General features: G+C 36.6%; 1 long non-coding RNA gene across 1 annotated transcript; it reads right to left on the bottom strand.

The window, feature by feature from the left end:
* Window positions 1-13928: 13928 nt before the first annotated feature.
* On the bottom strand, window positions 13929-19023 carry LOC124378200. The gene is made up of 2 exons (XR_006924176.1): window positions 18467-19023; window positions 13929-14374 (listed from the first exon to the last, which is right to left on the bottom strand). It is a non-coding gene; the product is annotated as an uncharacterized LOC124378200 (long non-coding RNA).
* Between the last annotated feature and the right edge of the window lie 6922 nt (window positions 19024-25945).

The following is a 25945-nucleotide window of genomic DNA, read 5'->3' as shown; positions in this document are numbered from 1 at the left end:
ATCGAATGTTTCCAAGAACTTGAAGAAATTTATTTGGGCAAAAATCTACTTTGGATGCCTGTGATCTTCGAACCCTCAGACAGCACTGCATTAAAAACAGATGTTTTTGTTATAGAAACCTTAGAAACACCTCTAGAATTGTCTGTGTACACAGTTTGCTGTGCAAACACAGGTTAAAGCTCATGCAAAGAAGAAGCTATACGTGAACATGATCTGTAAACGTCGGCAGATTCTCTAGGTTAGGCTCATTTAAAATAGACTTGGACTAAATTTTATTGGGTTTGGAATAGGTAATTGCATGTTTATTTGAAATCTTAAAGTAGTGATGTAAATTTAATTAGCATTTAGTTTTTAATACAATTACAATATCTCGTGTTACTGTTAGGAAATCGAATGCTTGACCCCATGACATTTGTAAATTAGTACAGAGAAGTAGCTAAAACGATTTAAAAAAAAGATAAAGGATTTCACAGTGGCATCGTCGCTATCCCGATTGGTGGTATGTTATATCCGAGACCATTGAGGACTAATGGAGCACCTTTTGGATACCAGTAAGGACCATCAGGACACATTTACCTTTACAGCATCTGGCAGAAGCCCTTATCCACTTATAATTATCTTATTTATACAACTGGGTTAAGGGCCTTGCTCAAGGGCCCCAGATATGGCAGCTTGTTGCTGCTGGAATTTGAACTCACAACCTTCTGTTCAGAAGTCCAACACCTTAACAATTGAGATACCAATGTTACAGAAAGACAATGACACTATTAATCATCCAGATTCCAGTACGGTTCTACAATAATGATTTAATTGATCTACACAAACACACATGGTTTTAACAGTTAAAAGCATAAATTTGACACAAATTATAGAAAACAAATGCAAACTAAAGTACTTGAATCTGGTTGAATTAGCATTTAACTTAAAACAAAGCTATATTTTATTTAGGCACTGCTCGGAAATCAAATGCTTGACCCCATGACATTTGAGAGTCCAGTCTGGAGAGACAGCTAAAAAAAGGTTTTGATAAATGAAAGAAAAAAAAAAAAAAGGATTGCAAAGTGGACGTTTAGCGGTTAGCAGGAAGTTGACGTTGTGCTGACAGACTGACAGGCTGCTGAATCTCGGCCGATGTCAAAGGAGGAAAATGTCGGAGTGAAAAATGGCAAAGTCAAACTCTCCTCTTCAGGCAGACAGATCAGAAAGTGTTTTTTGTCTAAGGGATAAGTTATTTAGCCTAATATTAATTATTATTATTATTTAAGGCTATAAAATAAACAAAAGTTAGCAGGCATTGAGTAATGCTAAAGATAAAATTTGCATAAATATCAAACTGTCGGTTTTCTATTATTTTAAAGATATTAAAGTGTTAAATTAACGTTTTTACATTAGTTTACATTATTTTAGCCACTTATTAGCATAAGGCTAGAAGTATAAATTTTAAGAACAGTATGTAACAATCAGATATGGATCGAATACATGCCACATTAGCATGGTTCTGCATGAGAAAACCGAATGCAGGTTATTCAAATTAATTAACAACAAAATAAGAACTTGATCTTTTTTAATTAGTATTTTAATAACAGTGATTGAAAATGGACAAACTAGCATGATGGCTATAGTACTATCAAGAGGTGGAAGTATTGAAGTACAAATACTTTGTTACTGTACTTAAGTAGATTTTTTCTGGTATCAGTTCTTTATCTCACAACTTTTTATTTTCACTAATTACATTTTTTATAAAAAAAAAAATTTGTAATTTCTACTTCTTACATTTTCAAAACAGGATCGATACTTTAGTTTGAATCTATTTGGTGACATGATCGATATTTGTTCTTCCCATTGCGCCGTTTTCAGCACATCGACCTGTTTGTCATTGTGCGGCTTTTTCTACCTACCACTGTTACCACTGGTGTATCATTTCCTGGCTCTCACACACCACAGACGTAGGCTAGTTTACGAAGCTAATACGTGCAATCCAGAAGGCAACAGAGGGAGTCATTTGATAACATTTTTAATTTTTCTGTATTATATTAATATAATGTAAGGTCCAGTTACCAGAGTCACGTTAAAACAGGTATTAGCAATATCTACTTTTTACTTAAGTACATGTCAGAGCCCAAACTTCTTTACTTTAACTCGAAATAAAAAAGTGTAGACAGCACTTAAAATTGAGTATATGTACTTCTACTTAAGTGAAGGGTGTATTTCTGGCATCTCTGCTCTTTCAATGTTACCTGAAAATAAAGAATTGTCACTAAATGCTAAGCAGTTTCTGACTACCATAAACAATTAGCATTAATTTATCCAGTAAAAAGCCAACAGATAATTGAATGTAAAAAGCTCTCAATGCTTTATTCGCACCAAACTACCCAAGAACGAGTATCTTTACCACAGTATTTGTTGGCAGAGCTCAAAACATCAGGGTTGCTCTTATATTTTATTGTTTATCTGTACCTGTGTATTTGTACTATGCATTGACAACAAGATCAATCGATCTTTCTCTCTCTACCATGCATTTTACAAATAGGACTTCAGTGTTGTCCTACATGAATCAATCCACCTCAGGGCCTTGGGGTCAAGTCGCAATCTGATTGGTTAAAGCAACAGCTTCACGCAACAAGGTTTTTAAGCGATAGGACGATAGATATCTTTGACCCCTGCAACACGTGAAATATGATTGGATAGGAACTCCAACCAAAACTTACACTCTTCTAATAGCAGCACATCTTGAACAAAAGCTATAAAATGAAAAAAACATACTACTGGGAATAATTTAATACATATTCATGGACAAAAAAGATTAAAAGATTTGCCCAGAGAAGGCCTTGCTGGCCCTGATGGCTTGCCACACACGTCTCTTTATAGACAGTATGCACAAAAAAGCAGGATATAAAATTCTAATACAAATCAGTTGCTGGAAGACCATTAAAAACGTTTGGCGGACAATAACAAAACGCATTACACCCTTTACAGGAAATGTTGTATTTATACTAATTAAACAAACAAAAACCGTGCTGCTATGGTTCCACGACTCGTTCCACGGCTAGTTACGTAACTTTATTACGCTGAAAATAAAGTAAACGTTATCTAAGACAAAACACATACGTGTGTGGTCATCTACTTGTCATAACTTGCACGATGTTGGGTGTTGTGACATAAGTATTGGCACACGGTAGTTAGTTTATATAAACAGCTTTCACTTTTCAGAATCACATGCACACATATGCTGTACATATGCAGATATGGTCATGTATGTGCACACATGCATGTGTATGCACAATTTTTACACCAAATTGCACGTGTGAAAATATTACAATTGCCACGATCCTATTCCTACACTTAAACACATGTATATGAACACACACCGCTGTGACACACATTCTATTGAGCACCTGTTTTCCTTCAGGGCAAACATACTATAAACACACAGCATTGCAAAAACATGTTTGTGTGTGATCATGCACCTTTTGCATGGTCTTTTTATTTTTTAATTGAAATTTTTTATATTTTTTAACTACTATTTATTTCATAAAATCACGTCATCATGAGAACATAAGCAGCTGCTGTTATTCCAAAAGTCATTCATTATCATTACGATTATATAAGTGTGTGCATCCTGATAGGCTTTATTAACTTGTAATTTTTTACAGACTTTTCTTAATATATAACTTTTAATAATCTCTTTGGCAGCAAAGCAGTAAATGATGAATTTGTCTAATTAAATTTGGGGGGGGGGGGGGGGGCTTGTCAAATGTTCAGGAAAGAAAATCCGCAAGGTGAAAGAGTGAATGCGTCATTATGGAAATGATGGATCGTGCCATTTTATTGATTTTTCTCTCACTTAAAGACAAAAACTGTGCAAAATGGGAGTGTCCAAACTAGTTTTATATTATTTTAAGAATTTATGTTGAGTAAAATCTAATCCATTGTCATTAAAATGATCCATATCGTCATAAACATTCACAAAATCGAGTAAGAACTAGACATAATTACATTAAAAGCATTTAAAATACACCACTTGTCAGTACAACTAAGATGTTGCTGGTGTTTAATAATTCAAGATGTACAATCATTCAAGATTTCGAAAGCATGCATTAAGTAAGGTCTTTAAATATAAAATATAATAAAATAAGGAGGAACAAAAGACGTAGAAAGAAGAAAATATATCATATAATGATAGGTGGTATTAAAAAAGAAATTGTGCAAATGTTTGGATGCGCAAAGGAAGTACAAAAGTACATGTTATAAAAGGTATAACTGACCAAAAACAGTAGCAATGATGACAATGTAATCATTTGTCTTAATTTATCAAATAAAATAGGAAGTAAATTTTGACATGTTGGTATGTTCAGAAAAAAATGAACTGTGCTGTCCGTACCATATACGTAATCAATTTAATTGGAATACAAAAGTGTAAGATATTGATTGATTGATTTAACATTTATTTGTTGTTGTTGTAACCAAAAAAAATTAATTAATTTTAATATAGAATTTCATTTTTACTAATGTCAACATGTTTATCTATTCACATTGTTTCCCCCCAAACGTTCTGACGATTTATCACATTTTTTATAAAAAATTTATTGAAAAGGAAAAAAAAAAAAAATGTAAGGTAGGACCAATGTGAGGTAATTGCAATATAAACTACCAGCAATTTGAGGTAAAAACTATGAGCAGGTAAAAGCAATGTGAAGTGAAGGCTATGTGAGGTAACAGTAGTGTGAATTGAGACCAAGGTGAGGTAATTGCAATATAAACTACAATCAACTTAAGGTAAAAACTATGAGCAGGTAAAAGCAATGTGAAGTGAAGGCAATGTGAGGTAACAATTTGAAGCATCAGCAATGTGAGGTAACAGTAGTGTGAATGAAGACCAAGGTAAGGTAACAGATATTAGAAGTAACAACAATGTCAATTAAGAGCTACAGTATGAGAAAAAACAGCATTTGTAAGAAAGTGGATTTTTGTCTAACCAGATGGTGGTTAAAGGCTCCAATTCTTGGGCTTTGCATATTACACATGTCTTATGAGAATTGGGGCACAGGGGCCTTTTTATAGACGCTCATTGACGTCATTACATGTGTGCGGCGGGTTTGCGAATTAGGGGGTCTTTATGGGGATTCTTTTCCCCGTCCTCATAAAGAGAAACAATAAATAGTTAGTATATTATAATATGTGTTGGTCTTGTGTGTATTATTCACCAGTCACATTAATATAAGTGTGTTTTACAGCTTGATAATCGAAAGTGACAGCATTATGGATATTCCCAATTATCCGTCTCACATGGACCGAGGGGAAGACGCAATCGATCTTCCTGCGACAAATTTACAAATAAGATAATTGCAATTTGTATGTGGTGAAATAAAATCAGAAGACATTCAGCTGCATCTTTTCTGTTCCTGGCCATTCAGAAAGTGTGAAATATCCATGTAAAGCTCCTGCATCAGAAAGAGGTGTTCTTGAGGGATCAGCTGGAGCCAGAAAGCCTGGAGGCCCTTCGCCTCAACAAGAGAAAAGTGAGCTGTATGCACTCTCTCTGCATTCGAGGCTCATTTGGAACTGGCTGTGTATTTATACTAAACTATTAGTATTGGATTGGAGCCATGTTTTTATTGGCTGGAGGATCTACATTACAAAACTCAAATCAAAGAAAACGTGTTCTTAAGATTAAACATGTTCGAATCGGATAGGACTTTACATCATTACAAGCTCTGACGTGACCTGACAAAAAGAACATGGAGAACTTAGAAAGAAACAGCAAGTGAGAAAAAGGGAGGGGGGGGGTCTAATAAAGGGTTGTTGGAGCGAAAGAACACTGAGAACTTCAAAAGAAATGGCAAGACAGAAAAGGGGTTTAATAAAAAATACGAAAAATGCAAAAAGAAAAGTAAAAAAATAATAATAATCGAGAGACAAACCAAAACAAGACAGAACAGAGAAAAGCCAAAAATTAAGATTTGTAAATGCTAAATGGAGAAAGAAAGAAGAAGAATTATTAAATGAGTGTTTATTAGGTATTAAAGCACAGCTGCTGATTGGTCCGCTGCTGGAACCAATCATCAACTATCAGCTGGTATTAAAATTATCAAACATTCTTATCGTATTAATATTTTAAATCTAAACCTGTTGAAACCGTAAAATACTTGTATTTAAAAAAATAAATAAATAAAATTACCTTCCTCTCGCCAACCAATCTGAATAAAATATTCCCAGCTACACTGTAATAAGTATTTATGTCTCTGTACGGAACTCATTTCCTCTTACGGGGTTGTTAATTGTAATAAATGAGTGTTTAATACGCATCTACATACATTTTTTTTAGCAAGCCCTTGATCCTTTCTTTCCCTACAAAGCGATCCTTAATGAAGGTGGGCGGGGCATCACAGAATAGTCCCTGGGGATGTGTGAAATGTGTACAACTTAACAAGGCAATAATACATCAATATAAGGGCTTCTGTTAAATTATTAAACGTACAGGACACATCCAATTTGGTCTGGTTTTATCTCCAATGACTCTGAATATTTAATACCGCACATCCACCAAACGCCAGCATGATCTAAAACCCTAACGAGCCCCTCTTTATCTCGTCGAGAATGGCCACCTCGTTGTTTTATTCACGAAGCTAATCTTGGAATCGCACATTGATTTAGGGGGGAAAGCGATTGAGGTCAACATGGCCGAAATTCCGACACAAAAGACGGAATATCAAATATATGAACTTGCTGCGAATGGTTTTATTAAGATTATGCTCCAGTTATATGAACATTTATATAAATAAAAAAAAAAGATGACTCCTACAGAGGGTGCCAATACTTTTGCAATACTCTGCTTTCCTAGGTTTCAGAACAACAGCTTGTAAATAATTTATCTAAATAATCTTAAGAATTTCCCAAGTTCTAATTAAAGCACAGTGGAGCTAGACTTGCAGATAGGATTCACACTCAAGTGGTCCAAATGCACAATTCAGAATATGGTCCAATAACAGACTTAATCAGGTCCAAAACAGATTCCAAGAGGTCAAGCCACAAACACGGGGGTGATCGATACACAACTGAACAGATATGCAGATTCAAAGGGCAATCAATAGAGCTACAATAAAAGACAGGGTCAATAATAAACAATAATAGACTGATAGCTACAATGGCTATGCAATACATTAGAGATAACAGGAATGACCGATTTGCATCGGTGCTTCGGCATAAAAGTTAATAATTTTAAAAAAGTGTGCGTCAGATACAAGTTGGCATTTGTATCACGATGAATAATTTTTAACACGTTTGCATCGGCAAAAAAACGATGTATTTATATACAGTGATTAGTAGATGTCCTATGGGTTCCCTGGTGGTCTAGTGGTTAGGATGCGGCGCTCTCAACGCGAACGGCTCGGGTTCGATCCCCGGTCAGGAAACCAACCCCAGCCACTAGGGTTGCACAAGCCTTAGTGCCGGTCCCAAGCCTGGATAAATGGGGAGGGTTGCGCTAGGAAGGGCATCCAGCGTAAAAACATGTGCCAAATCAAACATGCAGATGATCTGCTGTGGCGACCCCTAATGGGAGAAGCCGAAAGAAATATTAGTAGATGTCCTATACTTTTATTGTTAAGAAAGTGACCAAAAATTTGTAAACAATATTTTATACATAGATTGATTTCTTAGCACTGATGCCACGCGAATATGACGCATCACAACAGAATACAGATTTATAAGGCAGAGGTAGATCTGCATCTTTCTGAAGATAGAAAGCTTTTATTTAATCTTTTTTTTTTGTTTATGCGAAAGCCTTTTTGTGAAAGGGCTGTGTGTTAATCTGTCAAATCTGTACAATATTGAATTGCACCGCATCATGTTTTTCCATTGCATCGTATTGCATCGAATCGCATTGTCTTGAATCGAAGCGAAATCAGATCGCAATAGGAGCGAATTGCATCGGTAGCCGCTTCATGCGTATATTTATTGTATTGTATCATTGGCTATGCATTGAGATGCGACTCGCATTGGCCTCAGTTTTCCGAGATGCACATCCCTAATGTACATTTACGTTTGAGGCATTTAGCAGACGCCTTATCCAGAGCGACATACAAAAGTGCTTTGTGCTCAAGTGCTAACTTTAATTTCTACAAAGCAACTTTGTAGACTTGGAAAGGGCTAATTTAAGTTTTTCAGGAAGAGGTAGGTCTCCAATTGTCGCTTAAAGATAGTCAGGGACATGTGGAAAAAGTTTATTTCACCACCTTGGTGCCAGAACAGAGAAGAGCTTTGAAGTACTCTCATTCTGAGAGGTGGTGGTACCAGTCGAGCAGTGCTGGAGGATCTCAGACAGCGTGGTGCAGTGCGAGATGTGATGGGGTCTCTGAGGTAAGATGGTGCTGGTCCATTTTTGGCTATTGTATATACAATGGCCGGGAACTTACACAGTAGAATGTGCAACTAGTAATGCTTTTCATGTACTGATAAGATGGACAGATGCATTTGCAGGTTTTAAATAAAAAACTCGGATAAAGCCTAAAGAATAGAGTAACTAAGGCAATATCTAGAAATGTGAGTCGAACAGGTCAACAACCTTAGTGAAACTCTGTAACTTCGAAAGAACAGGGTCATGGTGAGCGGATAATTTGCGAGAGAACAGTGGATACTTGGAGGTTGGGGGTTGTAGAAATATACAAACAAATCAAGGAGCAAACAAGAAACAGGTGCAGGCAATAAGGGTACATGAGGGACACAACCAATGACATGATTTTTTGCAGAGACATAAGAAGACGAAACAAAAACAGGGCGATTTAAACAATACAGAACTCGGAAGTGAGATATAGCATTGCTTTATCATACAATCTGGAACTTTTTGCCTGCAGGGCTTTGCACAGTGAGATTATTGATGACAAGGCTTTGCATTCAGATTACGTCCCCCTCCCCCCCGGTTCTCTTTAGCAGCTTGGATGTAAATTCCCTGTAAGATTGTGACAGTATTTAATAAGATGGTCAAAGGTTGTAGCTTGCGAGTTGGTTTGTTGGCCTGGTTAATTGGGTTTATATGCAGGCTTTGATAATCTGCCACTTGGTACAATCCTCTGTGAAGTCTGCTTACTACTCTTAATCTAGTTCTCTGGAGCATAAGTGGAAAGGAGGCTTGTACCCCAACACATTCTTAGACCCAACATCATTCTTGCTGGTAATAGCTTGTAAGAACCTCTGAAATTCTGGTTTAGATGTTTGTTTATCAGGCTGGGGAATGATACGTAACATAAACAGGTCGTAATGATATTGGACCAATTGACAAAAGCATGATAACACATGAAATTAACTATTATCAGTCGCTGTGTCTTTACAGAATACAAAGAACCTGTAGACCTCCCTAGATGTCCATGACAGTGGGGAGTTTGGTAAATAGAATTAGAAGTTAAGTAGTCAAGACTGTGACTAGATGGGACAGGGTTTTGCATATTGTTTACAATTCACAATTTGTTCTTCTGAATTCCTGGATGTCCAGGACCCATCCTACGATATCCTGTCTTTTCAATTGTGCCATCTACAAAGATGGTATCAAAACGTCTCAAGACTAAATGGTGTAACTGTTGCTAATCTAACCACATGCCTTAACACGACTGCGAATTCTGAATAAAACTGAGCAAATCTGCCACAGTGATGGTTGACATGGTTTGACGTTTACGGCGATGCTGCAATGGGTCGTTCGAAGCGTTTCAAGCGGCACGTGCACTTCTAGAGTGGAGGAACATCATAGGAGGACAATAGGAGATCAGGAAGACCTTAAACGAGCTTGACCCCATAAAACATCAAAATTATTCAGCAACGTGCGCACGATGATTGTCAGAAAACAATCCACATGATCTCATCTCCACCCTACTCGCCAGATTTGGCTCCTGTGGGATTCGCCCTCTTCCCAAAAAGAAGATCCAGCCCAGGTCGCAGTTTTGAGGAAATTGGACTCTAAGATACTGGGAAAACTCGATATAATTACTATATAAAATTAAAAAAGAGAGGTTATAGATAGATCAAGGACAGATGCAGTAGTAAACCTTCCTCTCAATAAGGAATATGAAGATCTGTTCTGTTTCTTCTGTTCATTCTTGAGCTTGCCTTAAACAGAGGTGTCAAAGGTGCTTCCACAAAACTAAAATATCAAATGAGTCAAAGGCTGATAAAAATAGGCAAAGCCAGAAATTATTGCAACTCCTTTGTGGTTTTAGGTTCTACTCAGGATATGTGTGGCTCCCTCATGCCGGTCCATTTCTGCTCCCTTCTCATTCGCAGATCTCCAGCTTTGTATGCTGATCATTTATGGAGAGCTAATTGTTAAATGCATTGCATTTTAGAGGATGAGAAGATTAGGATGTCATTAAAAAAGATGGCAACACAGCAACTCAGGAGGTCTCAGAAGATTTTACTCATGGAGGCCTTGAAGACAGATGGCGTGTTTATGAGGCCATATGGCGCTACCAAATATTTGCAGAGGCTAGCATTTTGTATGAAGGCCACTTGTCACCATCTCATCTGAGATGGTAGGAACTTTGTACATTATTTAGGTAAAAATCTTTGCTCCTCTTACCTGCTTGAGAGCAATGGGACCAGAGGGCCCGGCCGGATAAGGTAAGATTTCTTAATGGTGGCAGCATTCAAACCCTAGAAATAGATGAAAGGATGCCATTTTTGTATCCAGTTGCTGTGGATGGTTGGATGCAACATCGAGCTTGTGCGTCTAAGATTTGTCCTCCCACAGCTTTAGTTTCAGGAATACACAATGAAATGTGCACGTCCTCTACGGGGCATCGCACCTGCCAAAAGGTCAATCACACAATCTCTGTGACTATGTGGTGGCAGCTTGGCAGTTTGGCAGCCAGAAACGTTGGCTAGGTCTTTTAATCTGTGTCTCTCAGGGCTCTCTGTGTCAGTGGAGTTACAGGTGAGAATGACAGTTCTCAAAAAAAAAGTTTCTCTTGTTTTTCTGTGAAATCTTCTGTGAAAATCTATAGGTGGTGGGTTGCCAGGCATAGGGAATTCAAAGGAAATAAAAAAGTAAGAATTTGATAGAAATCCATTTAAATAATTTGAATCGGTTTGTTTTACAGTACTACAGAAAGGTTTTGGGAGAGATTACATGAACGGAGGGAGGGGAAGCAATGATGGATAAATGGACAGATGCAAGAAATGAAGAAAGGATTACATTTTATTACATTTATAAATGAATGAACCACAGTCATGACCTCTTAGGCAGATCCATGAACACATACATAGGTCTTTCCCACAAAGCCAGCATTATTTGCTAAATGATTGCTTTATTAAATTTGATTATATTTAACCGTCATTGTGCCGTTAGCATTTAATCAGAAGTTTCAAAGTTAGTTATGTTGTATAAAAAGTTCACATGCCGAGTGGAGCAGTGGTAGACAGTAAGAAAGAAAATCCCACAGTCCTAAAGTAGCTGTTAGTATCTGTATTCTAGTGAAGTATTTTGGGGAGAATTTGACTTCTACATTTCAACGTCAAATATCGTACTTTTTACTCAAATACATTTTGCGAAATCAGTCGTTCCGTTTTATTTATGAGGATAAAATCTGGACTCGTTTTAAATTTTTGCTTGGTGGTCTTTAATTCTCACCAATATACAGTTCAGCATCAGTTCAACAGCAAGCAGATCATTCAGAGAGGAATAAATGATGGAAAAAACTCCAGACTCGAACTCGGCACGACACGGGTGACCTCATTTGTGCGATTTTCTTTAAAGAAGGTTGAAATCAGTGTTTGACTCGTATCAAGAGATTCACATAGCTGAGAGTCACAGTCTTTCCACATAAACTGAGTTGATTAAGTAAAATCATGTGACAAATGATAAGAACATTATTAGTTATAATACATTTTAGTACTTGGATAATTCAGTACATTTGAAGGTAAATACGTTTGTACTTTTTCCTCAAGGGAAGGTTTAAAGAGACATTTTTACTGTGGTCATTTTTTTACAGAATCTAACGATTCTTCAACTCAGCTGCATGGTTTGTGTACTTCGTCCACCACTGGAGTAGAGACCAGCTCAGTGCAAATATAGGAGGTGCATTATGCAGAGAAATGAGGCAAAAATGGCTTGTGACCAACAGGTGTAAGAGATCATGTACTGATGTAGAGCAAAATAAGCAGAGAATCTGGTAGAGAATAAGGTATAAGGCAAGTAGCATAATAGTATAAACACCATTAATAATGTACTGTATATATATATATATATATATATATATATATATATATATATATATATATATATATATATATATATATATATATATATATACACACACACACACACACACACACACACACACACACACACACATATATTCAGTGTGGAGATGTTCCATGTTCTCCAGCTCCATGACCAGGATCATGATTGAGTCATAGTGGTGTATACTTAAGCATCCGAGTTCTGATGGCTCGCAGGCTGAACTTTGTGCTTTCTGTTAGTGTATAATCAACCTAAACGTGCTGAAGCGCCATGTGCTCTGATTTGTTCAATTATTTATTCATTCATTAAGAGAGAAAAAAAAAAAAAACTGGTTCTCGTCACGTTACCACAGAACTTTCGTGGTACACCTGAAACTCCTAAAAATGTCAAACATCCATCGTGCAGAAAACAAAACTGGAGCTCAGACCCCCTGTGTGTCTTAAACAACTACTGAATCACAACTGGATTCTGTGGGTCCCAATGCGACGGTGGCCAAGTAATGCAAAACAAAATAACGAATGAGTCAGACGTAAAAGTCGGTGACAATTCAAAAAGAATTGGTTATGGGTAGTTTGGGAGAATGTCAGAAATAAGAAAATAAAAAAAAGAATGGAGAAAGAAAGAAAAAATAATTTTGAAGAAAGAAAGAAAGAAAATGGAGAAAAGGTAAAACAAAAAAGAGAAAATAGACAAAGGAATTTAAAAGATAATTAGTAAAGAGTTAAAAGGAGGAGACTTTTTTTGATAATCCTTAAATTTAAGAACATTTTGTTTTACCATTAATTTTTTTTTTTTCAGCCAGATAGGAGGACATCTTGCCATGTCATTTCCTACCTCGGTGCGATTCCCTGCACTGAACCTAATATCCTGAAGCTCCCACATGTCTGGGACAATTCCACAGTCATTGTCTCAGACCATTACCCCCAACCACCTTCACCTGCACTGCGCCCATAATCGGCTCTGTGGCTCGAAGTCTAGCGTTACAGAGCAGCACACTAAAACTTCTGCACCGTGACCCCTAAGAGCAAAAGTTTTAATCTTGAGTTGTTTGATGGTCAGTGTCCACTTCCTCGTTTTCACCACACCTGCAGAGGTCATTCTGTTGTGGAAAAAACAAAATGTGAAAGAAAGGAGCAAGAACTGAATGACCTCAAGGAAGGATTAAAAAAAAAAAAAAAGGTAAGCCATGTAATACAGAAAAGAAAAGGGATGTAAAAAACAATTATATATAATTTCATAAAAAATAATTTTATGCAAATGAAAAAGTAAGAACTGAGAAATAGAGAAGAATAAAAAACAAAAAATTAGGAAAAAGTAAAAATGGAAGTTTTTAGATAGAAAGCAATAAAAAACTATAATTAATAAAAAGTAAGAAAAATAATTATATAATTTAATAAAAAGAACACCACATTTTAAATGCAGATGAACAAGAAAGAACTGAGAAAAGAGAAGAACTGAATTGAACCAAAAAAATTTAATTAAGGAAAATCTAGAAAAGTAGAACAATGAAGATAGAAAGCAATTGAAAAGAAAAAAAAAGAATTGAGAAATAAAGAATGAATGAAAATTGAATGAAAGAACTGATAATTGAGCAGTAAAAAAAAAAAAAAAACCCCGATAAAATAACAATAAGAAAATTAATTGAATAATATCAATGCAGTTAAAATGAAAAAAAAGAACAAAGAAAGTGAATACATAATTAATTTGAAGTAAAAAAAAAAATGAAAGTGAGAGTGGAAGAGAAAATTATGCAAGTGAAATGTTAGAATCTGTAAAAAAGACAGTGAAAGAAATAATGGAAGTGGAGATAAAATTAGAAAAGCAATAAGGGGGCTAATAAAGAAGGAGAGAAGCACATGCGGGATGTGGAGAAAAAGAGAGAGAGAGTGTTTGTTGTGTGTGATCCTCTGTGCTGTAGTTGCTGCTGTAAAGCGGCTGAGAGCTGAAACACATGCGCTCAGATTTCAGGAGAAAATCCCACAGCAGCGAAAGCTCCATTCGCCTCGGGCCAGACGCCGTGTCTGCACACGTCTAACTCGCATTCCAGATCCTGCAGATAGGCTTGTTCTTCATCTCTCCACATCACTAACTCTTTATCCATATCTCGCTTTGAAGTGCGCCGTCACTGCTCTTAAACTGTGGGTGAAGCTGAACACACAAGGCCTAAAGGTCATTCACATTGTTGTCCGTATGAACCACGAATTAGGGATGAAATAAACGAATCAAAGAGCGACTGCGGTGATTATTTTCCCATAACAGCATGTCCCCAAGCATTTTATTCCTCTGATATTACAGAATAACATTCAGTTCCTGTGCTCACTTTTAGTAAAACAAATAAAAACTATTATTCCCTCACTGGCAACCCTTTTTTTTTTTTTTTTTTTATAAGAAAAAGCCTTTCCTGGTGCAGCTTTACCTGTAACTGTTACAAAGTCAAACATCTTGCAGAAAACAAAACTGTACCTCAGTTCCCACATGTTCCATCAAAAAACTCCCGGATCACAACCACATTAAAGTATTTCAGGTTCAATAGAAACACACCCACTTTCATTTTTTATTTTTTTTAATTAACAATTTTTATTTTATTTTTTTAACCAAAGTAAGAAGAATAATCAAGAAAACAAAGAAAAAAAAAGAGAGATAGATAGATAGATAGATAGATAGATAGATAGATAGATAGATAGATAGATAGATAGATAGATAGATAGATAGATAATTAAAAGGAGGGAGGGAAGAAAAATGTAAAGAAAATTTTATAAAGTATAATAAAATAAAGTAAATACAAATATTCCCACACCAGCAAATCTAATTCTTTTTTTTTTTTTTTTTTACAATGAGGGGAAAAAAATAAATAATATTGTCATGTTACTAAGAAAACTAAGAGAGAAAGGAGAATGAAAAAGAAAAGATGGAGGTGAGGAAAAAAAAATAAAATAATGGAGAGCACGGATGGATGTATAAATAAAAAAAAAAAATAAATCAGAAAAAGACAGGTGGAGAAAGAAAGAAAGAAAAAGATTACAGAGAAAGCAAAAGGTGGACAGGTGGATAGAAAAAAGATAAGAAAATCATAAAAAAAAGAAAGACCGTGCAGAAAAAAAGAAAAAAGTGTGAAAATGGAGAAAAAGAATGAAAGAAAAAGGAAAGTGAGAAAATTGACAGCACCTACATTGGAAAAAAAAAGAACAAAAAAAGTAAAAATGATGGAGAAAGCAAGCAAAAAAAAGAAAGAAAGAAAGAAAGAAGCTGATGTAAGGAGATAAAGGTGGTAACTTAATTGAATATAATTATGGTTTATCCTTTTAAAAACTAGCTGTACAGTGTAATATTTGCCCTCCAGCACACGCCTATGCTCCTGATGTGACCTAATAAAAGTGGCTTTTTAAGATATAATTATCACAGCAGGAATTTATTCTGCCCTTGATCTTCAAGGTGAAGGTCATCTTTCAGTGGTTTTATTCGGATGGTGTAATCGTATGTGTCACTGGTCAAAAATGTGATCTAAGCTTTAGGACTGAAGGAGAAACAGAAACCTGAGCAAGTGCACTTAGTCATTAAGCAGCACAGCTCGAGTTCCATCCTTCAAGCAAAGCCAAAGAGTCCAGAGTGAAGCCTTACATCAGCACACCTCACAGTTAGACTACTGAAACACAGGTGTTATGCAGATGGGGTTAAACATCTGCAAAAGTGAGAAAATGATGAAAGATTTAGAATGAAAATAAAATTGATATATTGACATCGAAAGGGATAAAGTAAAAGAAAAATTGCAAGATTGAAAGAGAGAAAGGTGGGAAACAAACAAACAAAAAAAAGTAGTAAAAAAAAAAAAAAGTTGAAGTAGTAAGAAAGAAGAGAAAAAAAAAAAAAAAAAAGAGTGAGGAACACCATAAACAAGCACTGAAACCATGTAAATAAAGAAAGAAATGAAAAGATAAAAGAAGAAAAAAAGTAGTGCAAGAAAAAAAAAAAAAAAAAAAGAGAAAAGAGAGAAATGATGACCGAAAAAAAGTGGGGAGAAAATTACATATGAATAATGAAGGAAGGAAGAGAAAAAGAGTGAGGAAATAAGGAGGAAAGGAAGGAAGAAAAAGAAGGGGAAAAAGGAGCAAGAAAACAAGCCAGGAGGAATTAAGGAGGAAGAAAGGAAAGAAGCTAAGATTTAATTTTTTTAGTAAACAAGATACACAGAACATGACGCATGAAAGGAATGAGGAGTTGAATAAACAATAGCAAAAGAAGAAGAAAGAAGTTAACAAATACAAATTAAAAATGAAGAGGAAGAAGAAGCAATGAGCAGAAGAGAAGAGATGAAGAAAAAGAGGGATGATGGAAAAAAAAGAAACTCAGGAAACATGTTTATTAGCGTGAGGCAGAGGTGGCAAAAGTACACACATCCTTTACTTAAGTAGAAGTACAGATACTCATGTTTTAAAATACTCGGTAAAAGTTGAAGTACTGATTATACTTTTTTACTCAAGTGAAAGTAAAGAAGTCTTGGCTCTGACATGTACTTAAGTAAAAAGTTTGTAAAACATGGCGGATTTGGTGTTTGATTTGAGATTTGGCGCATAAATAAAAAAGTTTACTAATTAAAAATATTTTTATATGGGGTTTATTTATTTATTTTATATCTAAGTAAAGAAAGGACGTCGTGGATAAATGTATTTTTTTCCGAGGATTTTAATCTCCCCTCTTTTATATTTAGATATTTATTTATGTATTTACATTTTTTATAAAAATGGTAAAAACAAAAATGCGCGCTGAACTGCGTTAATAAAATTTAGTGCCGTTTACAATAATTGTAATTTTGACAGCCAAATATATTTATATATATATATATATATATATATATATATATATATATATATATATATATATATATAGATAGATAGAAGATGATGATCATGAATGTGTCTGTTCTCAGTCATGTTTACATCACTGACTCCCTCTGTCTCATCCACATTAACCCCAAACTTCTTACTGCCTTCTGCCTGCTCATTCTTGTCTCCATAAACTAGTCTACATCTGTGGTGAGTGAGAGACAGTACATGATACACCAGTGGATTGAAAAAGACGCGCAATGACAGGAAATCGGTTGTTCGGCTGAAATCGACGCGCAGTGAAAATAAAAAAATAAAATTCACCAAATCAATGGATTAAAACTAAAGTAACGAGCCGGTTTTAAAAAATGTAAGAAGTAAAAAGTACAGATATTTGTGTAAAAATGTAATGAGTAAAAGTAAAAAGTTGTCTGTAAAATAAATAGTGGAGTAAAGTACTGATACCAGAAAAATCTACTTAAGTACAGTAACGAAGTATTTGTACTTCGTTCCTTCCCACCTCTGGCGTGAGGTGGGGAAAATAAATTGCAATCATGTGACCACTTGGTAAAAATTATTAGTTTTATTATTATTATTACTCATTTTTGTTAATGTGAAATACACGAGCAAAAAGTTGCACAGGGACTTCCTGTTTGAGGGCTGTGTACTTCCTGTCCCTGGGATGAAGTCATTAAGAGTGAATTAGCTAATGTGCTAAATCACTTATAAAGACAGCCATTTGATTATGACCTCCAGTGCACAGGCTGAATTATGCGGTGTATATCCACACACACACACACACACACTTCCTGAACCTGAAGGCCTGTTCTCTAATACCAGATCCACTCATTTAGCATTTTATGCTAATCAAGGCCACTCAAGGACATCGCCACGGCTTCTTGTGGGATTTCAGTTCTATTACGTTTGACAGCAAACTCCCACAATCCCTCATTCTGTAATTCACACTAATTCACAAGACCATGCTAGCTGCTAAACTGGCAGCATTAGCAAACTGTCCGCTCCAATTTCGGCTGCTCAGGCACAGTTAGCACGGCGCTATCAGCTCAGAGGAAACGTTATTACAGATACTCGCTACGCATGTGATTTCCCAGTGGAATTCAATTACCAGGAAAAAATAAATAAATAAATAAAAACACACAAAAAACAGATTCTCATGACTTGTGTAGAACACGCATAGATCCAGAAGGCTTTGAGGGATTTTTTTATGAGAAGAATTCACTTTCCATGAGTGATGCTTCTGAGAAAATATGCATGTGGTCAGACGTGAGACGGTTTTTGTTTGTGTGTGATATTTTTTGCAACGTTTCATATTTCCCACAGGCATGAGAAGATGATCTAATTTAGATCACTTATTTTGAGAGGAAAAAACCAACACTCAGCCAAAAATATATTTACATACCATCATGCTTCACTGTTGAGATGGTATTGGGCAGGTGATGTCCTCCAGACATGTTTAGAATTGAGGTAAAACAGTTTCACCACCACAGAGAATGTTGTTCCTCACAGTCTGAGAATCCTTCAGGTGCCAGTTGGCAAACCAAAAGCAGCCTTTCATGGGTTTTCCACTGATGAGAGACTTCCATCTTTGTAGTCACCCTGATATAAAGCCCAGATCAGAGGAGGGCTGCAGTGATGGTTGTCCTTCTGGAACTTTGTCCCTCTCCATCTCCACACAGGATCTCCAGAGCTCACTCAGAGTGACCATCAGCTTCTTGGTCAACTCTTTAACCAAGTACCTTCTACCCCCCTCAGTTTGGCCCAGCTTTAGGGATGGTTTTGAGGTGATGAGCTGATTTCCTCCAGACATAACCTTTAAAATTGAGGCCAAACAGCTTAATCTTGGTTTCATCAGTCCAGAGAATCTTCAGCGCAGCAGCCATTTGTTTCCCCCAGATCTTACAACAATCCTGATTTCTCCAAGCAGTTCCTTCAACCTCATGGCTTGGCTTTTGCTCTGATCTGCATTAAGCTGGAAGGCTCATTAGAGAGGTGTGTTCTTCTCCAAATCAAGTCCAATCAATAAGCTTTCCCACAGGTGGGACTCCAATCAAGGTGTAGCAACATCTCAGGAACATTCAAGACATATGGGAGGTCTTTTTTTTTGTTGTTTCTAAGGGTTTGAGTACTTTAAAAACCTCTGAATTGTTTCACAAACTTCAATTCATTTCAGTAAATGTGTTGTTATGTGGTTTTAAAGCCCTTCATCAAATATTGATACAAGTCGATATTTACAACGCAGCTGTTAGGAAGTGAAGGAGGAGGAGAAGCATGTGGATTTTAACTGCATTGGCAACGCGTCACGCGGCTTTTATTAGCCAATCTGGCTAATAACTGCAAGCTAAGTGTTGCTAGTGATGCGCTGTAAACGCTCGCTATTAAACTTTAATCCGGCGCGTTTTGTTTCATTCGTTTTGATGCAGCTTTCCATAAAGAGCCGCAGTAAATAACGTTCTCGCTCCCTCGCGCACGTACACGTATGCTTTTCCGTGGGGAATGAAAAGATGCAAGGGCTAGTCGTATTCACGACAATAGCTCCGAATTGAAACGTGGAATGAATCCCATGGAGAAAGTGTGAATAAAGGTGGCTAAGTAGTGCACACATTAGCGTTTCAGGATGCTAACGTTGCTGATGCTGACTTTTGAACATTTCTGATGACCGTCCGATTTTGTGCATGTGTGTGGGCGGGAGGAGGGGAAAAAACTTTGCTAACGAAACAATAATAAAATGAGAGCGGAACAGCTACACAATACTGTGTGTGAGAAACAGTGACACGTTAAGCATTAACCAGGACACACACACACACATTAAATTACACATTGCACGTTTGCTTATCAGGGATAAATACACATCATTCAATTCTTAAGTTCTGTAAAGCTGCTTTGAGACATTGTCCGTTGTGAAAAACGTTATAGAAATGAACTTGACTTGAACTTGAACATGAACATTAAATATTAAAGTGAGTGGGGAGAGAGAGTGTTTGGAGTGTGTGTAGAGTTAAAAATGTGGACATAATACTGATCCAACTGTGTGTAAATATATATATACCAGGTTGTTAAGAAGCAGGGGGGTTAACTCCCTTGCTTGACACCCCAAGACTGGCAGCTTGGCAATGCTGAGGCTTAAATCCCTGACCTTTTGACCTGTAAGCCACTGAGCTACAGTACCACTTTCCTAGATAAATAGATAGATACATATAGGTACACTATACAGACAAACGTTTGTGTAATCCTGAGCGTAAGATTGGTATGTGTGTTCTGAACCTGCTATTCAGTCCCCATTCGCTTTTTTTCTAGTGGAACTCTTCTGGGAAGATGTTCCACTAGATTTAAGAGTGTGCTCCTCAAGGTTTGTACTCATTCAGCCACAAGGGCGACAGTCAAGTCAAGTCAAGTCAAGTCAAGTTTATTTCTATAGCGCTTTTCACAACAGACATTGTCTCAAAGCAGCTTTACAGAAATCAACAGTCAAGGTAATTGGTGTGCATTTATCCCTGATGAGCAGCCGTGGCGACTGTGGCAAAGAAAAACTCCCTTAGATGTTATGAGGAAGAAACCTTGAGAAGAACCAGAACCCTGCCCGCGGATCGAACCCGGGCCTCAGTGGTGAGAGCGCCGCATCCTAACCACTAGACCACTAGGGACCCTCTTAGTAAAAACATAGTATAAAATGTTATTTCTAACATTCCTGTACATTCGGTCCTGCTGCGGATTCCCGCGAATTTTAACATAATCAGCTATCAGTAACGTTCCAAATAAGAACCTGTGAATTTCCGTTGTTTGACTCTTTATGTATATATAAATAATGAAAAATTGTATATCCAATAGGGTTAAGATCTGAAGGCCAGAAAAGATCTTACACGCAGATTTATTTATTTGTTCGTTTACTTTTTTGTCTTCTTTACTTCATTTTTTGTTCTTTTTTTTCTTCATCTTCACATTTATTTTTTTTATCGACTGCGAATTCATAAAATTTTTTACTTGACACTAATAATCGCCTCAGAAACTTTTTTGTTCTTTGAAATACAAGTCGGGGGAAAACCGACACGATCGCATGATCAATACAACAAATTCTTTGATACAGCCAGAAGAGAAATGACTCAAATTCTCATAGTGCTTGTGGCAAAAAAAATAGTTCCAAATGATGTAATGAGCAGAATAAAGACACTGTTTGACCTTTTTTTTTTGGATGTTTGCCTCTAGAGAAGAAGAGAAGCAGATTCTCATGAAGAGCTTTTATTTATAGACTTTTCATCAGATTAGAAAACCCCCTTATATACCAGCTATCAACTGTTACTTGTTTTATTTAATTCTTGGTTTGTTCATAATGAGTGAATTCTTTTTGGACATTTTTTAAATCATCCCTAATTCGTTCCCCACGAGGCTGAAGGTCTAGTAAATAACCGATCTCTACTTGAAGGTCTCACAAACTTTTTTTAATGCAAAATCAGCTGATGTAAGGGTAGTACCTTTTTTTTCTATACAATGAATACATTTGGCTTTGAGATCGAAACGTAAATATGAGAAATATTGTGATATTTCTCCCTTTAATCTCCTCTTTGATAAATAAAATGCTGCTCAGTTGGGTTATGATCTAGTGATTGACATGGCTTAACCTTCTCTCCATAATGAAGTCCTTTATGGTGTTAGCAGTGTATTTTGGATCATTGTGTGAATGGATCTCGATGCATAATGAATTTCCTTTCAATTAGATTTCAATGCGTTTCTATGTATATTGGCATATTTTTATATTGCATCATGATTTTGATACCTTCACCCCTGCATTGTGGAAGTTTGATATCATACCACTGACTGTTGTTTTGAGATTTTTCTTCATAGATCTCTCAACTGTTTCTTTTTTGCCAACCTTTTTGACATCTAGATCCTCTTTTCTTAGCTTTAAAATTGCTTGCTTTTACTCATAGACAGCTTCCCTCATGTTCATGTCAGTTTATTTAATAATACATTTTTTTTCCCCTTTTATTTGAACTACAAGACACAAAAATCTAGCAAGTATGAAGCCTAATAATAACCATGGATTCAGACCTAGATGTTCTACAAGCTCACGTACAGTAGGTGCGACAGTGATGTGTCTTTACTTTTGGCCACAAAGTATATAAATCAAAGCTCCGACATGGCTGCTAGGTTGCACTGGTTTGCTCCACTAAAAAGCCAATAAGATTTGTAACCATGCAGATAAAAATCAATGCATTTCGGTTGTTAAAAAAATAAAAAATAATAAAAAATAATCATTTATAGCAGCCTAACATTTGCCTTATTTCCTCATTTAATGAAGACATTAATTAAATGTAATTTATTTTTATATAACAAGAAGTGTGAGCAGAAATCTGTCCTTATATGTTTTTTTTTTATTTTGGTTTAGTTATTTTTTTCCGAGACGGTTTTGTTCGGGTTATTTTGTTGTTTTTTGTTGCTGCAAAACAGATTTCCCATGTGGGCAATGAAAAACTGAATTGAACAACAGAACATCACACTCACACTCACACACACACACACACACACACACACACACACACACACACACACACCGGCCTCAGTAGAAAAACATTCGACCTTGCAGGTTATCCATTGAGGATTAATTGATCTTAGTCCATAGCAACAGTGATTAATGACTTTTCATTAAATAAACACAAACAATATAAACACATAATCCTAAACTAAACCCTGTCATTGAATGGTTTCTTGTTTATTCATTTCTTTCTTCTATTTATAGATTATAATAGTCATATTTTGGTTCTGCAAACGTGCTTATCGTTTCCGTTTTACTGTATAAACCAAGATTTCCGTGTGATTTATTTGATTGCATTCAAGTAAATGCGTCCAAAGTATAGTTCTGCCGATCGCACTAAAAAAAACACCGGAAACCTTTAGCGCCGACCGAATCGGCTTGAATGGACTGGAAATATTCATCGATTTGTACAGTGAGCCATTGAATGACAAAGAAGCAAGTGATAAATCGATTCACGGATTTAAACGGTTCACTGAGACCAACAATGACTCATTGAATGGCTGAAAAACAGTATTGATTCGTTCAAATGACCTAATTTCTGACACTGAATGAAAGGGAGGCAAATGATAGACAGAATTACTGATTTAATTGCTTCTCCGGGTCGAACACTGACCCGATGAATGACTTGAGAGACATGCGGTTCCACCAAAATGACCCGATTCAATCCAGTCCTGCTGAACATCTGGAAGATTCAAAACTCAAACGTGAAGGTCTGATCGCTATTTGAATGTCTTACAAACACATGACATTTTTTTTAATGCAAAATCAACTGCACGTCTCTATTGAAAGTGTTAGAACAGCGAAGACTTTTGATTTCTCTACAAACCGAAAACATTTGGCATTGAGATCTTCTTTATCATCTTTCGGTCTTTATATCACTCTGTTCTCTACACCTGTCTCTTCCAAACCAACCACCTACATGGCCTTTTTTTTCTTCTTCCTGGTGGCTCCATCCTCAACATCCTTCGGTCCTTCTTTGTACATGACCGGACCATCTCATTCACGCCTTTCTCACCTTGTCTCCAGAACATCCTACTTCTGCAGTCCCTCTTATAAACGTTCTAATCCTGTCCATTCTCCCAGCATCTATACAGCAACTCCACCTCCAGCTCCGCCTCCCGACTTGACACCATACGACATAACATCTCACAATTGTCTTGTAAACTTTTCCTTTCTTTTTTGCAGATACCCTTTTTTTCCAAATCCCTCCTGCCACACTTTTCTTCACTTCTCTAACTCACCCTCCATTACTTTGCACAGTCGACCCCAGGGATTTAAACTCATCCACCTTCACTCCTTAAAACCGCCTTTCACCCTCCCTATCATTCCCTTTCATTCCCCTCCAGGCTCTTCTGAACCTGCTTCCTCCTCTCACTACAAATTACAATATCCCACAAATTACAATATCACATATGGCATTGAGATAAAAAATAAATGTGTTGAACAACTTAGAACATGTTTATTTATTTATTTATTTATTTATTGCTAAGCATTATTGCATCAAGCTAACAATCCGGTGACGTTACCAAACTGGTCCGCTCAGCTTTTTTTTTTAGTTGTTCGTTCCACAGTAAACGCAGGCATGTCGAACGAGAGCAAACTAAAAATAATGCCCGAGAGATTCGAGTCCTTGGTTATATCTCATTTGAAATAGTCGCTTGTTCAAACTGTGACTTGCTGAATGAGAGATTTAGTGGTAATTCATACTCACGAATCAGCTTCTGTGCACGGACTCGGTTAATTATAAAAACTCAAACAAGTTTATTTCTATAGCGATTTTCACAATGGATTTGGCCTCAAAGCAGCTTTACGGGACTTAAGAATTAAAGAGAATGATGTGTGTTTATCCCTGATGATGAAGCCTGGGGGGGGACTGTAGCAACTTATGACTAAGAAACCTTGAGAGACTCAAAGTGGGGAACCCGTCCTCATTTGGGTGATATCAAGAGTGTGATTAAAAGTCTTAAAACAATAAAAGACACCAGAGAGTCAGAACTAACATCAGCACTGGACTGTGTGACTTTCTACAGTCTTATACAGTTGATGTTATGGAACCAGGAGCTACTGAGCAACTCATAAAATCAAATCAGGTCATTATAGATCCAACATCAGCTTCTCCATGCCAGAGCCTTTAAACACTCAAACCGTCCAATCTGTACATGCCACATGTCCCAAATGATGAAACAGAACCAGACAAACATGTAACATGACCCTCGGATCTATACAGTAAATATACATCGTTACTGCACTTCAATAAACTTTTGTCCACTTTCTATTTTACCCGAGTATCAAAGATATAAGTACATTTTACTCTTTATTTAACTACATTTAGGTTAGAAATTAGTTTATTAGAGGGACAGCGCATGTAAGACGTTTTGGAGACAAGGTAAGGGAGGTGAGACTGAGATGGTTTGGACATGGGGTATATCAGTAGGAGAATGCTGAGGATGGAGCTACCAGGAAGGAGGAAAAGAGGAAGACCAAGGAGCAGGTTCATGGATATGGTGAGGGAAGACATGCAGGTAGTTGGGTTGAAAGAGGCAGATGTAGAGGACGGAGGGGTATGGAGACGGATGATCCGCTGTGGCGCCCCCTAATGGGAGAAGCCAAAAGAAGAAGAAGACTCAACTACATTTAGGATTCAATACATGTACTAATATGTACTTCACAATATTTTAATTCACAATGATTATCATCAATTAAATTTTTTACCTGCATCTGCTGCCTGTGAGCGACTTTATAGCACCACTGGCCTCGTTTTAAGCCCAAAAAGAGCTCATATAAATTCCAGAAACTTGGGGAACCAGATTTAGTTGAAGTTGAATTAATATACTGGTGCCTCTCTGAGACTCAAGAGGTGCATCAAATCCCAGTCAGTTCTGAATATATAGTTTAACATGATCTAAAAAATATTTCTTGAATTGTATTTGTCAATTGAATTCGAATGATTCGTCCACTTTGTGACACGATACTGTAATTGTATTTGTTAACTGAAGACCCTTTCTTGAAAGATCGCTTCACTACTACTGTATTTATCTTTCTAACCCCGTTTGTTCGATCTTCGTTTCATTCTGGCGTGTTGAAGAAGCTGTCGAAGAACCTTAATATTGGTAATGGTTTTTGGACTTTTACTCGAGTCATATTGGAATTGGTGGCTTTAAACTTGTGATTCAGTAGATCTAGACTTTTATACTCAAGTGTGATTTTCAAGTCTTTGGCAACGTTTGATAATTCAGCTTAACGACACTGGGAGATACTAATTTGCTGATGAACCAAAGATTTCGTAGTTTCAGCAAAGATTTGGGGATGTGTGTTAGAATGATGTCATCGCTATCACCAAACCAAATGACT

This window comes from Silurus meridionalis, chromosome 24, assembly GCF_014805685.1.
Source record: "Silurus meridionalis isolate SWU-2019-XX chromosome 24, ASM1480568v1, whole genome shotgun sequence".
Classification (NCBI taxonomy): Eukaryota; Metazoa; Chordata; class Actinopteri; order Siluriformes; family Siluridae; genus Silurus; species Silurus meridionalis.
Note: the sequence above shows the minus strand (reverse complement) of the source record. Positions and strands in the feature narration are given on the sequence as shown.